This window comes from Parasteatoda tepidariorum, chromosome 12 (assembly GCF_982258835.1).
Source record: "Parasteatoda tepidariorum strain Cologne lab strain chromosome 12, Ptep-v5.0, whole genome shotgun sequence".
Classification (NCBI taxonomy): Eukaryota; Metazoa; Arthropoda; class Arachnida; order Araneae; family Theridiidae; genus Parasteatoda; species Parasteatoda tepidariorum.
In genome coordinates this window covers 62,203,796-62,220,967 of record NC_141766.1, presented here as the reverse complement: position 1 = coordinate 62,220,967, position 17,172 = coordinate 62,203,796, and the positions used below count along the sequence as shown (strand labels likewise).

General features: G+C 26.4%; 1 long non-coding RNA gene across 5 annotated transcripts in view; it reads left to right on the top strand.

Annotated features, from left to right (window-relative positions):
- The window catches only part of LOC122268913 (uncharacterized), a 98,482-nt gene that overhangs the window by 32,900 nt on the left and 48,410 nt on the right, over nucleotides 1–17,172 (top strand). For 2 of the 5 annotated variants that reach the window (XR_015430790.1, XR_015430788.1), the window contains exon 1: nucleotides 15,901–15,982. The exons of 2 other annotated variants lie outside the window; for them this stretch is intronic. This is a non-coding gene — a long non-coding RNA (uncharacterized LOC122268913). Of the gene's footprint in view, nucleotides 1–15,795; nucleotides 15,983–17,172 lie in introns of those variants that run through there. One more of the 5 variants, XR_015430792.1, reaches the window with a different exon arrangement.

The following is a 17,172-nucleotide window of genomic DNA, read 5'->3' as shown; positions in this document are numbered from 1 at the left end:
CGTATTTTTAATTGCAGGGATCATTGCTTTAAAGAAAATATGAAAATTAAGTAGGCATCTACTGCTTTTATTTAAAATTAGTTTGAATAAAATAGATGTGTTGAATCTTCAGAAGCAAGATATCTTTCAAAATAAGTCTCTCAGATAGATAAAAAATGTCATAAAGTCTCTTAGGTAGATAAGAAGTTCTTGAAAAAACTCTATTCAAACACATTACTCTTACCAATGCAATGAGTTTCTATTTTTACCAAGGCTCGAAAATTATAATGCTTAACAAGTCGAGACATGCAGAAAGTTTGATATTTTTAAGTCCCTGGTTTCCACTTCTTTCAAATCAGGATATGTTCGCTTATTAAATTTTACTTAAAAATTGAAGATTTAAGAAGTTACACCAATATATAGAAAATTGATTTGATTTTATAACCTGCGTTGAGCAGTTGACCCAAGTCTGAGTTTACGGCTATGGTGTTCAACTCCGTAGCCACATAATTTTAAATCTAACCCAAAAGACAAGAGAACTCCTGCATCAAGCATTTGGACAAACTAGTCTTCGTGTAAAGATTTTGAAAGAGCTAACCCACATTGGTATGAAAACCACGAAAGTTCCCCACTGCTGGTCCGACGACAAGAGGACTTTAACCTATGATCCGTGCATCACTGAGGATATTTCATGTCACCACTGTGGTCGGAGCGATTCGGGAGCAGAATTCGTTTCAACCAACTTCCTCTGGAATTCGAACTTGGGTCGAATCATTTGGAGGCGAATGCTCTATCCTCTTAGCCACCGATCCTAATATGCAATTGATTATCGTAAAATATTTAGTTCAGTCATAATTACATCTGTAAAATTTAGATCTTCAAAATTTTTTACAGAAAAGGAAATGCGAGAAATCTGAATCACGTGAACTGGCAAGAAACAGTAAGTTTAACTTTTTTGTCAATATTTAACGCAAATCCATCTAAATATTCTAGTTGCAACGCAATTTTTAAATAACATAATCTATTATTGTAACTAAAATATTTCAAAGCAAGGCTAGTATAGTTCCAAAAAGTTGGATTTAAAATAGATTAAGTTCGTTGTTTTTAAACTCGTTTTAACTCGAGTCCTCATTTTTTGTAAACATAAAATAAATGTTAGCGAATTTGTATCGTTATCATTATTTCAATTGCAGAAACAAAACATGCCTATCCATAAGGACATATTAGCAAGCTTCTAAATTAAATCAGTAAACATAGAAATATTGATTTTTTTTTAACATTTTAGTTATAAACAATGTTTACCGCTGACTAAAATCTGAAACAAAATTTTTTTTATCGGATTTGTTACATATATATATATATATATATATATATATATATATATATATATATATATATATATATATATATATATATATATATATATATATATATATATATATATATATATATATATATATATATATATATACCACTTTTTATAAAAATTAATTTCTATTCTTCGATATCAGGTTTGATGGAGAAATTTTGTCCTCAAATAATTCAGCTTGAATATATGAATAATTCAAATATTCATATCTTGACTACCAACATGAAAGGTCGTTGGGAAAAATTTTACTAGCAAGAAATGTTTTCTTAACCCTTTCGGGACGGGCGAGTCATGAATGCATTCCTATGGAATGAGTATCAGGATGGTAAAAAATAAAAAGCGGTAGCTTAAATTTAAGCATAGATAATTTGACAAATTTATTTTTGCTTTGACTTTAAATCCAACACATCCAATCCATGTGTGTTAAAAGTGCAACTATGGAATTTTTAATTCGAACTAAGTAGTGGTGAATTAAATAAAGTAAACTATCATTATCCCGCCCATAAATAAACTGCATTAAAAATAGTTTGGCTACAAGTTTTATCTTTTTTAATCTGATTATCGCCACCCTGAGAATGCATATATGCGTCTCATAAAGGTTGACAATAAATTACCTTACCAACATTAATAACAACCTGAACTGAATGAAGATATCTGGGAAATTGAGGCCAGTCCTTCTTCACTTGTTTGTTGTGGTAGTTCCATGAGGCAGTGAGAATTTCGAATGGAGTAAGAGAGAATTATTTGTAATCTTAATGAAAGATTAGTTATGTAGATAGATACAATGTAGTTATACCTCACAAGTCAAACTAATAGACCTTATACATAATTATTTGAATTATTGAATTTTAGTGGTTCGTGAAACATTTTCCTTTAAAAATCAAGATTTGTACTTTGAAAAATAAGTGTTACTACTAAGAAAATTCCTTTTTGACGACACGTATGGCATTTTATCAGTCGTCGTATCAAAAATAAAATTAAAATTAGTGCACACTGTAAAAAACTGTAAATCTCTAACCAGTATTTGTTGCAAAGTTTCTCATTATCCCAAAGTTCAGTTATAAGAAACATCATTTTATTTTAGTTACACCATAAATTGTGAAGTATGATCGAAATGTACTTCCAAGGTGCAACTAACTGCACCAAAATTTAGTAAAAGACACAAAACTTTGACGGTGACTGTAAGCTGAACGATATTTGTTTACGACGCCATGTTTTCTTTACAACTCAGTCTCGGCATATCGCAACGACTAATGCATGTTGTTTCAAATATCAACTTACTTAGGTATTTGCATTAATTAAAGTTCATTTCTTTTATGTTACCTTTTTAAATTTGGTTGGTGGTATAAAATGGTTAGAGGTATCTTTTTACGGTAAATAGTTTTGTTACGGTAAATTATCAACCTTGGCTTGCATTTGATTGCTTTAAATGCACCTAGAAATGGTGCAACTTTCCCCTGCTTATACAAAAGAAGAAAAAAAAGAGAATGAAAATAGATACTTCGTTTCTTCAAAACACCTACTTTTGGTGCAACTTTCTACTGATATTTGGAGCTAGTGAAAATATCAATATATGGTAAAACTGAGCTCCATTTTACGTAGCCAGCAAATGAATACCAATTTTTGGTGCAATATAGCTCGGAATTTTTAACAGTGCAGGAGATTCATAATGCCAAATGAAATAAACTCCCCATAAGCACACTTATTTGGTTCTAAATCTGACGGTTTCATTTTCATTCAACATAATTTTTGTATTAATGAGGAATCTAAAACATAAATATTTAAGGATAAATTTGTTACCACTTTGGATATTGTCCTCCTCGATATTATAATTAGTACCGAAACAAATGTTAAATTAAAAAAAAAATTTATATTTAATTAATACAGCTGCACACAAAATTTTTCTAAATCAAATTTATTAAATTTAGAATAAAATGGTGAAGCAAAAAATCTACTACCACTTTAAATATACAAGATAAAACTATGAATGACTAGCAGTTATATTTAATGGTTACAAACTAAGAACAGTAAAAGAAATTTTACATTATTCTTTAAAAAGGATTTTTACCGGCTGCAGCCACCAAGTTCTAAATTTTATTAAATTTCTGCTTTAGTCCACTACCATTAAAAAAATTATTTCTTAAAAACAAAAAATACAGAAGGGTATGCGTATAACTGTCAACTTTTCCAAGCCTGTTATGGATACTTAAGCTGGTAACAAAAGTCATTTTATAACTTTTTGTTTGTTTTTGGGTGGAGAAACCATGAATTAGTATCAGTTACAACATATATACACCCTCCTACATTTAAGGTGTTTCTGAAATATAGCTACCAGTGATGGTGAACTAAAGCATACATTTTTAAAAGAAGCAGATTTTTCAAAAAAATTTTATCAGATCATATGAACATGACCAGATATCAATGCATTACGTTTTTCGATACTAGAAAAGATATTTTTAGAAACAACTTAAGTTCCGTGGTACTTGAAGGATTCGTATACAGAGTTTTCACTACTTGAAGGGATGCCAAAGGCAACTGTAAGTGTAAAAATTGGTAGAAACTCAATTCATTTAAATATTTTAATTATATCTTTAATTGTTTAATCGTAACTACTACAGTAACTTACATTTCAAATTATTCTTATTTTTTAGCATTCATTTTATACACTTTCAATCGTAAACTGAAAAAATATGCAAATATGCTAATTACTTTTAATAAAATTTTAAATTTTATTCGACAGCCATTTTTTTTTTTTTTTTTTTTTTTTTTTTTTTTTTTTTTTTTTCCATTTTAAAGTCTCCTGTTAAATTACTGCATTTGGAAAAAATAAAGGAGAGATAAGTGAGATATCTCAAGACTATTTTCATGTGAAATTAACAAAATTATTCCTTTTTTTTTTCTTTTGCCCCCACATATAACAAATAAATTAAAATTTATTGGTAGCTTAAAAAGTCTAGACATTTCTAAATTATGCTACCACTTTAAAAATATTTACCGATCGTGAGAACCCTGTTATATAAGAGACTGTGTTTTTTTACCAGAACACTGGATAGTAATAAGTGGTGCAATGTAAAAAGTACCGGATCAACTAAATGTTGAATGTACAGACACCTAGGAGGCCGGTACTTTTCACCATAAAATCCATTTTTGCTGTAAAATTTTAAGGAATAACACATTTGATGCTGTGAAATTCTTACAGCAATATTTATCGTAAAATCAACGAATCCCTGTAGATAAATAATTATTTCTGTAAAATCTGCAAAAAAATACTGTATACAATTTCACGGTAAAAATGGATTTAATGGTAAAATTAATTTTACGGATGAGTGCCGGTACTTTTTACCATAAACTGATCCGGAATTTTTTATAGTGTGGAAGGCAAGAATATTTTATTTCCCCTGAAAGCGAGCAGGAAATAACGATTTTACTAGTCGGCTGTTTCATTTCTGCGATAATTGAAGCCTTGATTTGAACTTCTTAAGGAGCGTATTTTCTAATTTTGAGCAGAATTTTTTTTAACCCATTTGTGCCTAGCACTCTTTTTTTCTGACGGCTTCCTTTTTCTTAAAAAAAATGAAAAAACAATCAAAATAAATATCTTACCCTTGCTACCATTAGTAAAAGTATTTTCTTAAAAACGGATTATCTGTAATAGTTGTTGTAATAATTCTGTTGCAGTCTTTGGTTTTATAAGCAGCAATTCATGCCGATAAATAAAAAAAGAATTATAAGTAATATTTTGTGTATTTTAATAATTATTTTAGAAATTTTTTTTGTCATTTAACACAAGTTTTATGTCATTATCATTTGTTTTATGAGCAGGATTTTAGAGTCATTCGAATACTATGTAAGCATCTAATGGGAAGATTGTGATTCGTTTATTTTTGCTGACAGGGGTATATGAGCAATGCTCTAAAACTCCACTATTTTAGTTTTTTTTTAAATGAAGAAAAAGTTTAACAGAAAATTATATTAGATATGGAATAAAGGTTAAATTCGGGCAGAAAAAAAGCGTTAGTAATAAATTTCTTGGAGTTTAAAAATTTTATTATATAAATTCTTAGCGCAAATTTTCTTTTTTTAATTATGCCTTTTATTTGATAAAATTACATCTTTTATTTGATTGTAATCTTAAAATTATGTTTCTACAATAAAAGTCAATATTAATGCGAAAAAAATCAACAAAAAGAAGGAAAGAAATGAATAAATAAGTGAATAAAAAAATAAGGGGATTGCCGTGATTTTCTTACGTAAGCATGGGAAGGGGTTTGCAAGTTCACAACATATTGAACATATTGAAGTAATATTTAAAAGGTCCTTAGATAGTTACTTCATTAACAGGAGAGTCGAATTACAAATTTGAAAACATTATTCGATAACATTTAGCAAATAAAAAATTATTTAAATTATTAGACCTTTGCAATGTAAAAAATTCTAGATAAAATTCTGGTAAAAAGTACCGGCAAGCAGGGTGCCTTTTACTGTAATTTTTAACAGTTAGGGAAACCTCTTACCTGTTTTCAAATATCTGACAGTAATTATAAATTTTTGCCTTACAAACATTTTACATCTTTAATATGAGAAAAACGTATTGAAATTTAAAAAATCTATCCACGATTTCTTATACTCTCATAGTAACATTTAAGATGGTGATTTATCCAATTGATATAATATTTCCTTGACATATCAAGTATCATAACACTTCTACTCATATAAACCCTTGATATATCAAGTATCACGATACTTTGATACATTCCAACCCTTGATGTATCAAATTTATGAACAGTCATAAAACTATTGTAATAAAACCATTTTTAAATGTTTATTTAGGGACTCTTACAAGAAAATGTCGCTATCTGAGGAATTTATTCATAATAAAAAAAGGTCTAATATCGCGACACTAAAGAAATATGATGACACGCGCCTGCGTGATATGAAACGTGAATTGCGTGATACCTGTGGTGCAAGAGCAATCACGAAGCAAGCCTCTGTTTGAAATCCAAAGCTTCTAGAGAGAGCCTTGTATGGAAAAAAAGAAGAATTGCCAGATAATATTTTGCCCACCCACGATCAAGTCTTTTAGTTATATATTCTTCTTCATATTGGATTGAAAAAACGTCGAAAAAGAGTGTTTTTAAATTTAAACTAAGTTCAGGAGCGCGTGAACTTTATACGATGCAATGAAAATCATTTACTTTCGTTTGTTTTTATTTCGGTATCTTACAAACATAGAAAATTACATTGTTTTTCAGTTTGATTTATAAAAAATTAAAAAGTTGCAGTTTTTAAAATTGATTTTTGAGCCATAAATAACTTGTAGTTTTTAAATTTTTTTTTAAACTATTAATAAGTTGTAGTTTTTTAATTGATTTTTGAACTCTGAATAAGTTGTAGTTGATTTTTGAGCTATAAATAAGATGCTTTTAAAAAAAGTTTTTTGAGCTATAAATAAGTTGTAGTTGTTTTACAATTTGATTTTTGAATAGTAAATAAGTTGTAGTTTCTAAAATTGATTATTGAACCGTAAATAAGTTGTAGTTATAAAAAATACATACGTGAATCTTGTCGTAGAAATTATGTGGACGCCTCAACAATGCACGGAAAATTCAATTTTTTTCCTCCTTCACAGAGCTTTAAAGATCTTTCATTGATGAGATGGAACAAATGGTGATATATTTATACATTTTTGGCAATCATGACATAAATTATCAATATGTAAATTTCATCTTGTCTGAGTGTTAAATGTACCTAAAAGTAGAAAAAAATGAAGAAATTATAGCTCTGTATAACTTTTTAATGTTCATAAGAACCTTTCTATTTTATAAAAAGGAATGGAATTCATTATTAATTTTATTTTTCAAATAAGATTGTGTTAATGAATATTACTTTCCCAATTAATAAGATAAAACGTTAGTTTTTTTTTATCTATCTTATATTTTTTATAATAAAAATACCATGATACCCAACAACTAATATATATAGGTAACGTTTTTGTGTTTTAATTGCAGCTCGTTTTCACAGAATGTTATAACAGTCATTTAAATTTTCTTCATTCAATAATATATTTAATTATTTTTATTTCCTTTCTTTGAAAAAAGAGTTATAAACAATTAGGTTAAGGTATGAAATTTTTAATCCTTCAAAATGTAATACCAATAGTTTCTTAAAATAATTACTGGTGATTTATTTTAGTTTATTTTCAATACGATTTCGAGTGCAATACGTTGCAATAAAGTAATAATTCATATTCAGTCAGTTGCAATCCCAAAATTGAAAAAATTGTGAAGAAACGTAATATATAAAATTGCACTAAATAAATGCGCATTAGATTTTAAAAACGAATTAATGATTTTTTCTCTACAGGATTTCATAATCAGTAAATTCAAGTATTATGTAAAATTCACTAAATATCAATAATTATTATATGTGCTGGTAGAAAAAAAAAGCTTATTACTATAATGCATTTAAAATTATTTTTTCTTCTGAAAAGCATGTTATTTTTTCTTTGAACCTTTTAAAAATTATTATTAATTATTGAAAAAAAAAAGTTTGAAATTGTTCTGCAAATTAAAAACAAAAGAAGAAAAAACTTTGATCCAAGAAAAAAAAATAAGTAAAGCAAAGAAAAAATATGCAGCATATTATTCTTTGTTTTCCTTTTCTATAATTAATATGCAAAATACATGCTAAACTCTGCGATAAAATCAGTTTTTCAGTGAGTATAAAAGATTTGCTTTAACAAAAGTGTATTAGAAATTGTCAGAAAATAAGTATTTAATAGAAAAAACAAATTTATGTTAAAAACATTTCTTTAACAAATACTTTTAATAAAGGAAGAAAATGTAATAAAATGTTTTACAGAAAAGCTAAGTTTAAATTAATAATACATGTTTTATTAAAAATGCATTTTTTTTAAATAAATATATTTATTAGAAAATATTTGCTTTCAAAATTATGTAATTAGCTTTTAATATAGTATTTCATTTCTGTTTGTAAAACCATTAATCGATGAGTTTTAAATATTTACTTAAAAAAATGTTCAGAAAAGTGACAGAAATAAAATATTTAATAAGAAAGTAAATATGTAGTGAAAAAATGTTTGTTAAACGTATATGTTTAATAAGTGCATCAAAAGAATGAAGTATTTTACAGAAAAGTCAATCTTTAATTGGTAATAGGTTCTGATAAAAATTTACTAAAAAGCAATATACAAAATTTTAGTAGATATTTGGTAGAAAATATTTGCTTTTAAAATAAAAATATTTTCATCATTATGAATATGCTTAATTCTGATAATTTTTAATGCGACGATTTCAAGAGAATAAAAAAAAAAACATTTTTTATTTAGGACCACCCAAATCGTAAATGATCATTTCCTTAGAGAAAGAAGTAATGTTATTTGAAAATTTTCTTTAATTAAAACTCTCTGTACAACAGCTACGATTCGACAAGCTTCTCAAATAAACGAGACTATCTTTTTTATGTTCTTATTGAACTTAAGCGCCTTCCGTTCTCAAAACACTAGACTTAATTGAAGTAAAAACTATTTTTTACCTTTTTTTTGTTTTCTTGCAACCCCTGAAAGGCCTCTGACTAAGCCGAAGCTGGTGACTGGTTGATCAAGAAAATGTACAAAAACAAGGTAGGCCATTTGAAGGGCATAATTATTGGTTTAGTTGCTTGCCGCATATTCATGAAGCTGTAGGTTAAGAACGGAAGAAGAAAAAAAATAATAAAAATGAGGGTCCTCTCTGGCCTTGAGTGTTCTTTTGGCTTCTGAACTGTTGTTAATGATATATAACGCCAAGGTTAAAAGAAATACTCGATACAAGTTAAGAGGATGGAATGTCACAATAAACAATAAATATTACCTTTTTCAGGTGATTCTTGTCGGTGTTAAGCTCTCTAATTGGTGAATCAACGTTCACCCCCTTTATAAATCAGATTCGTTTTGATATATAGCTTACTAAACTGATTCGCACGCGCCTAACATCTACTTTTACCCTCCTAAACGATCTGCCTTGTAGGAAATTGTTTTAGCACTTTCGTCGATGTAAGGGCTTCAACATGAATCACGTTTTAATACTCAATAAAATAATCCGTAAATGAGGCGCGTGCTGATTTTTAGCCTTCTATCTGAAAGATATATTGCCTAGTTTGACTTCATAACTTAAAGAAATATAGCAAATTGATTTAGAATATGGTAAATTGCATTTTGAAAGGAATTGATGCTGAAGGGTTTTAATGGATTGCTTGTTTTCTTCCGCTAAAAGGTTCTTATTTTTAAGTTGCAATTAAGTATCGATTTTTGTAGCTTTTAAAATCAAATCAAATGATGTTAAAATAACAGGGAATGTTTATTTTTCGTTTATAAATCAATAGCATAGAAATTGCGTCTATCAAGCTCGGAAAGAAATTAATGACGTTAATTCCATATTTAGGAAATAATTAAAGATTTTTATAAAACTTTACTATTTGTAATTTGTTTCTGGAATAATGTGAACTAAAGAAATATAACTGCATGATTAAATTAAAATATCATAATTTATTCTTTTTTGATTCAAATAAAATATAAATTTGTTTAAAAGTTTTGAATTATTAAATTAAGGAAAACTTGAATACTGAAAAATGTAATGTCTAGTTTAACCTTTCCGATAAAATGTTCTTATTTTTAATTTGCTATTATATATCAAATTTTGTAGCTTTAAAAATCAAATAAAATGATGTTAAAATACCAGTCAATATTTTTTCTTCTTTTATAAATTGATATCAAAGAAATCACGTCTATTAAGCTTGGAAAGAAATTAATATCGTTAATTGAAAAATAATTAATGATTTTTATAAAACTTTACTATTTGTGATTCTATTATTTCTGTAACAACGTGATTGAAAAATATATATTTCTATGATTAAATTAAAATTTCATGCTTTATTTTTCTGTAATTCAACTGAAATATAAATTTGTTTAAATTGCATTGAATTATTAAATTATGAAGTTAGTATATTGTGGAAAAAGCAATAGACTGAAATCATATATTGCCTAATTTGACTTCATATAAAAGAAATATAGCAAATTTATTTAGAATATGGTAAATTGCATTTTTAAAGGATGCTAAAGGGTTTTAATGAATTTTTTCTTTCTTCCGATAAAATGTTCTCATTTTCAAATTGCAAATAAGCATCAAATTTTGTAGCTTTTAAAATCAAATCAAAAGATGTTTAAGTAACAGTGAATGCTTAAATTTCCTTTATAAATCAATATTAAAGAACTTGCGTCGTTGCGCAATTGCAACTTTAATTTCCGGCTTGAAAAATATTTAGCTATTTTTATAAGACTTTACTATTTGTAAATTATTTCTGGAACATTGAAATAAAAAATATATTTCCATGATAAATTAAAATGTCATAGTTTATTATTCTGTCATTCAATTAAAATATAAGTTAGTTTGAAATATTTTGCATTATTAAATTGCGCAGTGAATAGACGGCAATAGACTGAAAAATGTGACTAGGCAATAGACTAGATGCTACTAGGCAACAGACTGAAAATTGTATTGCCAAGTATGATTTCATAACTTAGTAATGAAGTAAGTGGACTTAGAATATGGTAAATTAAAATTTTGAAACCAATTAGGGTTTTAAGGAGTTGCTTACTGTCTTCCCCAAAAATGTTCCGATTTTTAATTTGCCACAATGTATCGAATTTTTTAATTTTCAAAAACAAATCAAAGGATGTTAAAACAACAATGAATAATAATATTAAACACAATAATATTTCATTTCTGAATCAATATCAAAGAAATCGCGTTTATCAATTATCCAAAGATGTTAAAAATATTTGTTTCCCAAACGAAAAATATTTAACAATTTTTATTAAACATTACAATTCAGAATTCATTTTTGATATAATTTCAAGTGAATAAATTATTTGTATGATTGAATCAAAATGTCAATTTATTTTTCCGTGTTTTAACCAAAATATTAATTTATTTAAGGTGTTTTTCAAGTATAAATTTCAAAATTCGTGAACTTTCATCATTTTTTATAACGAATAATATTTAAATTTCACAAAACGTAGTAATATTCCTTAAAAAGAAAAATTCCAGCTTTAAAAGATTCATATCAAAATATATAAAATTAGTCTACGAAGATTGATTATATCAATACTACATAAAATTTCTGACTAAATGGTTTAGTATTACGCTTTTTAAATTTTTCTTCTAAATCTACGAAATCAATTAAAGAATATTGAATGTTTATTCGAAAAAATTGAATAGTTTTCGTTTCTTTTCTGAGTGATTTGTTTTTCATATTTTAAAGAATGCAGCGGACAATAAAATATACATTCCAATCGTGCTAAGGAATTTAATAGCTACAACTATTTTGTGTAAATAATCTGACTTTCCCTTTATACTTCCTACTGATATTTTCTTCAATAAATTGGTATGCAAATTTTTTTTTTGCAATGTCGAATTTATTTCTAACGGAAAGTCAGTCATTTATTATCATAAAAAACTATTGCATAGTGTTTCGTGTTTACCCATTTTAAACAAAAATTATTTAATTTTAATGTTCTATAAAATAAAAAAATCATGATCTGACTACAATACGCGATCATATTTTTTGAAAGAATTTTAAGAACTTTTAGAATTTTGTGCTTTTTTGAGGAGGAAAACTATTGCAATGGAAATAAAAAATTTATTGTGAAAGTATTGAATCAAACGTCGAAAGAACTATACAAATATTTTTATTCAAAAATTGCAGATAGAAAAACTCTCAAAAAGCAACACTAACATAACTATCCTTAAACTAAGAACCAATTTTGAAAAAAGTATTTAAAACAAAATACAAAATAGAAAATTTAAAAGAAAAGCTTACTCATAAATTTATAAGCACAGAATACAGCCATGTAACCTAATACAGAATATAGAACTGTAAACTGGTACAAAATATTGAAATCTCAACTAGTGCAAATTTCTGTAACAATATATGCAAATATCTTGAATTCAACATAGTTTTGTAGATTTTTTCTGCAATTAAATCGAAAATTCATGATATTGAATTGAATTTAGAAAAGGAAAAACTTTTTATAACTATTATTATTATGATTTGAAATTAACAAGAAACCGGCGGGAAAGCAAAAATGTGGATTTCTTTAAAGTTACACTCCAATTAATCAAAATATCACTTTTATGATAAATTTTTTATTGTTTTGATTTTCTCATATTAGCTGTTTTGATTGATTGTTTTGATTTTCTCATATTCCTCTTTAAGTAGAATAGATTTTTCCTAATACGTATAAAGTATAAAATGATATATGAAATGATATTTAATATTATATTTCCTGAAATAATTGAATTTGAAAATAACACGTTTTAGCAACAAAGAAACCCTACTTTTTTCTTTATACTGTTGTGTGTTTATAACAGTTATTCAATCCTGTCATGTTAAGTTTAACTCATCCTTAGCATTGTAAAAAAATTTCGGATTAAATTACGGTATAAAGTACTGGCATTTTCGGTGGATCATCCGTAAAATCCATTTTTCCATAAAATTCAATTAGTGATTTTACGGCGATTTAGCGTAAAAAATGACGATATGTTAGATTTTTTATTCCGTAACATATTCCAGTATAAATGGATTTTACGGTAAAAAGTACTGGCACCCTGAGTGGAATATTTTAACTGTGAAGGACTTTTTAAGCTTATTTTGGCATAAAATGTTTTTATGAAAAAAATCTACAGTTTTGTGAAAACAAAAAGGGTTCAGAATATTACTTAATAATATACACTGCATCGTCTGGATTAATAAAAACTTATTTTTTTTCTTTGAAGCGCGAAAAAATCATATAAATTTAAGACTTTTAAAAACGAGTGTTTGAGAACTAATCAAATATATATATATATATATATATATATATATATATATATATATATATATATATATATATATATATATATATATTATATATATATATATTTCTTATTCTTTCATCAACAGATAAATCATGTATCACTGTCCAGATTTTGTTTAAGAAAATCCTTGAGAAAACTGCATTGATGTTCAAAGACTATTAAATAAAAGGTCACTTAATTCTTAGACAATAAATATATCAGAAATCGTTTATGAAAATGATTTTTGTCGATACATCAAAAATAGACATTTCCGATCATCATCATGATGATGGGAAAAATAGTCGGTTATCTTGAAAGTTTTAATCTTTTACCGATCATTAGGATAAAATACATTAGTTTTAGTATACACGAAAGCTTATATTCAAGACAGACAATGAAAATTAATGGTTGGAAACATAATCTTAGTAAAAAATTCATGAAACGTCTCATTTCTTTTAGAAAAAAAATGTTTTTTTTCTTTTGACTATTTTGCTAGTTGAAGATGTCATTTAAGATTTATGATTAACTGAAATTTAAATCATAGATCATATCAATATTTCAAGTAAAGGGTATGTAAGTAGAAAGTAATTAATTTTCCTTAATGATCTATAATTGGAATTTTTTTAACATTATCATGATTTTCGATACTTAATGTATATCACGTTTTGATTTTCCAGTACAATTTCAATACATCAAGGTTGGTGTAGCATTCAAAATCTTAATATATTATAGAAAGCATTTTTTACTTTAGAGAATTGTTTTGAATTTCTAAATACCATACTTGTTGTTAAATTCAACAATCAACCGATATCAACACTTTAAAAAGCTCATTTTAACTTCTAAAAATAGTTTACACTTTTATCAGAAAAAGAGAACTAAGTTTAGACTTCCTGGACCATTGTTATGGCAGATAGTGTGAATTATTTATTGCAATATTTTTCCAAAAAATTTAAAAATTTGTTTCATTAAGCAATGAACATAAAGTGCGTATCATTTATTTAGTGAAAGTAATTGAAAGAATAAGTTTACTCTTATTTGACTTTTTTTTTTAACTTGACTATAATGAGTAAAACTCAGTAATGTTAAAATTTTCATTCTAAAACTATGGTAAAATTACCGGCAGCAGTCCGACCTTCCAATTAACCGTATAGTTTACGGTGAAAAACATTTTTAATGATAAACGGTTCAGAATATGACATTTTATGGCGTCATCGCTAGACTCGAACCCCATTCTGTCTGTCATGAGATTGACAGATTGGCCCTATCGGCTATAATATGTACAAAACTGCCAGGAACTAAGTGGCTAGTGGCTAAGGTGGGCCTAGTTTGTATGAAAAAGTTCTGGCTGTTTAACCGTATTTGATGAAAGTTAATAAACGGTTTTTTCCCCACAGTAAATAGTTTAATTACTATCTCATTTATAGGTATTTGACTGTTTTGTTTGAATATGGTAAAATAGCAGTTTGATAAATTATTATTTAACCATTTTTTCTGAGAAATTTCTAACGGTTCAGAAGTTTGATGAACTTAACTTCTCAATAATTATCAAAAGTTTGTGTTTGAATTTAATGATCTCGTAAGATCTCAAAAAATCTATTTTTTTTCTTCTTTCATCTATGTTGTTTCACTATTTATTTATTTATTGCAGTAATGTTTGTTGTAATAATTGTATATCAATCAAATTTAGAATTATTATATTTAATATTTGTTTTTATTTGAATGTTCTTTTCGTGTGACAATTAATACAAAACTGAAATATCTTAAGATCATAAGGTTAAACATACTACAAACTAATGCTAAGTGTTATAAAAGGATTATGGAATGACATTAAATCATTTTGGTTTTCTCAATCTCTTTCTTTAATTTGCAAAATATTTAGAAAAATGTGTTATTCTCCGTCAAAGTTTAAATTTACATATTTCGAAATATTATCGTTTCCGTAATATCCATTTTTGCCGAAAAATATTATACCGTAATTTTTATAGTAATATTTATTCAATGATAGTAATTTTTGAGACTAATTTCAGTAAATTTACAAAAATTACGGTATGTCAGATTTCCTTGTTCCGTATCATTTTCTGGTAAAAATGGAGTTTTCGGTAAAAAGTATGAGTGCTCTGAGTGCTGGTACTTTTTACCGTAATTTGATCTAAAATTTTTCGTGCGTAATTTCAACATATCGCTATCTAAATCAAGTGAGTAAAACTTGTGAAATGAATAGTCGATAGCATTATACTATTTTGAGGCTTTTAATGGAGATCTTGATATTTATGCTTCGTTCCTATTTCAAATTTATTAACATAAATTTCCTTTTTGCATATTTAAACGAAAGAAAAGCATTATTTTAAATTATTTTTTACACTGCTGTTATAAAGCCATTTGTATAATTTATTTCTGGAGTCCTTAATTGTATTTTCTTAATTATGTACTTGTTTTTAATCATGTTTTACTTGATTACTGAAATTTGTATAATGGAAAGGACCTCTTATATGAATGGGTCGAATGTTTCATTCTTATTATAATAAATAGACAGAATTTCTTTTGGCCATCTAGGTACCAGAGTGATCAGGGTGTTTGACTGTGACGCCAAGGGTCGTGGGTTCGAATCCCGCTTGGGGCTTTCCTCTCTGTGTTAGCTCTCTGATGTGCGACGTGTGAATGAACCTGCATCTGTGGCAGTATGGTTCTGATAAGTTGATCGCCTCCATGACTCGGATTCACATGTGTCCACCTGATTATGGTAAATGAGCAACACTAGCAGCATCTTCCATAGTAGCGAGCGTAATATTTCAGAGTCAGCCCATAGAAAAAACATTTTCTTTAAAATCGGGTTTTTTTTTCAGCATGCATTACTAAATGAATATGTTATAGATAGATAGGATATATTAACTAAGGAACAAAATTTTAAGCTTAAGATTTTTTTATTTGTTAATTTATTATTATTTTTTTGAACTTTAAGTAAAAACATTCATTTCATTTAAATTTATAAACGCATACTGACGTTTTTCAACTTGTTCAGTTGTTTTTTTTTTATCTAAACGCTTATCTATAGTGCTATTTGTAAGGAATTTTTTACATCATAGAACAATAAGTGAATATGTTACAGATAAATATATTTATTAAAGTTAAGATTTTTTATTTACATAATTTTTTTTTAGAAACTTTAGATTAAAATATTTATTTCACTCAAATTTATAAGCGATTACTGGCATTTTTCAATTCGTTCAATTGTTTCTTATATGTTTATATCTTCTACTATTTTAGTACTACTTATAAGGAGTTTTCGCACTAAAGAACTATAAATGAATATGTTTCTGATAAATATATTTATTAAAGTTAAGATTTTTTATTTATATAATATTTTTTTTAAAAAAAAAACTTTAAATAAAAGCATTTATTTCATTAAAATTTATAAATATATATATATATATATATATATATATATATATATATATATATATATATATATATATATATATATATATATATATATATATATATATATATATATATATATATATATATAGGAAAATTTTTTCATTTAAATTTATATACGCCTACTGACATTTTTTAAGAATTAGTTAATTTGAGTGTTAGCGGTAGGGATATTTTTTTAAATACTGGAAGATCATGTGTTACTGATGAATATTATATATTAATTGATTAATCAAATTTTTAAGAGCTTCAAATAAGAATGTTTGTCGCACTCAAATTTAAAGAGCATACATTTTTTTTTGAAAAATGCGTTCGGTGGTTCTTTATTTGAGTGCTATTTGTAAGCTTTATTTATACAGCTTAACAGTTTTCAAAAAAGTTCCATTACCAAATTACAAGAATTGATATCAACTCTCGAAAGCTTTATCTCTAAGAGGGATTTAAAGAGTTTAAAAAACGTTCTATTGGAAGCAATCAGATTAAATTTATATGTAG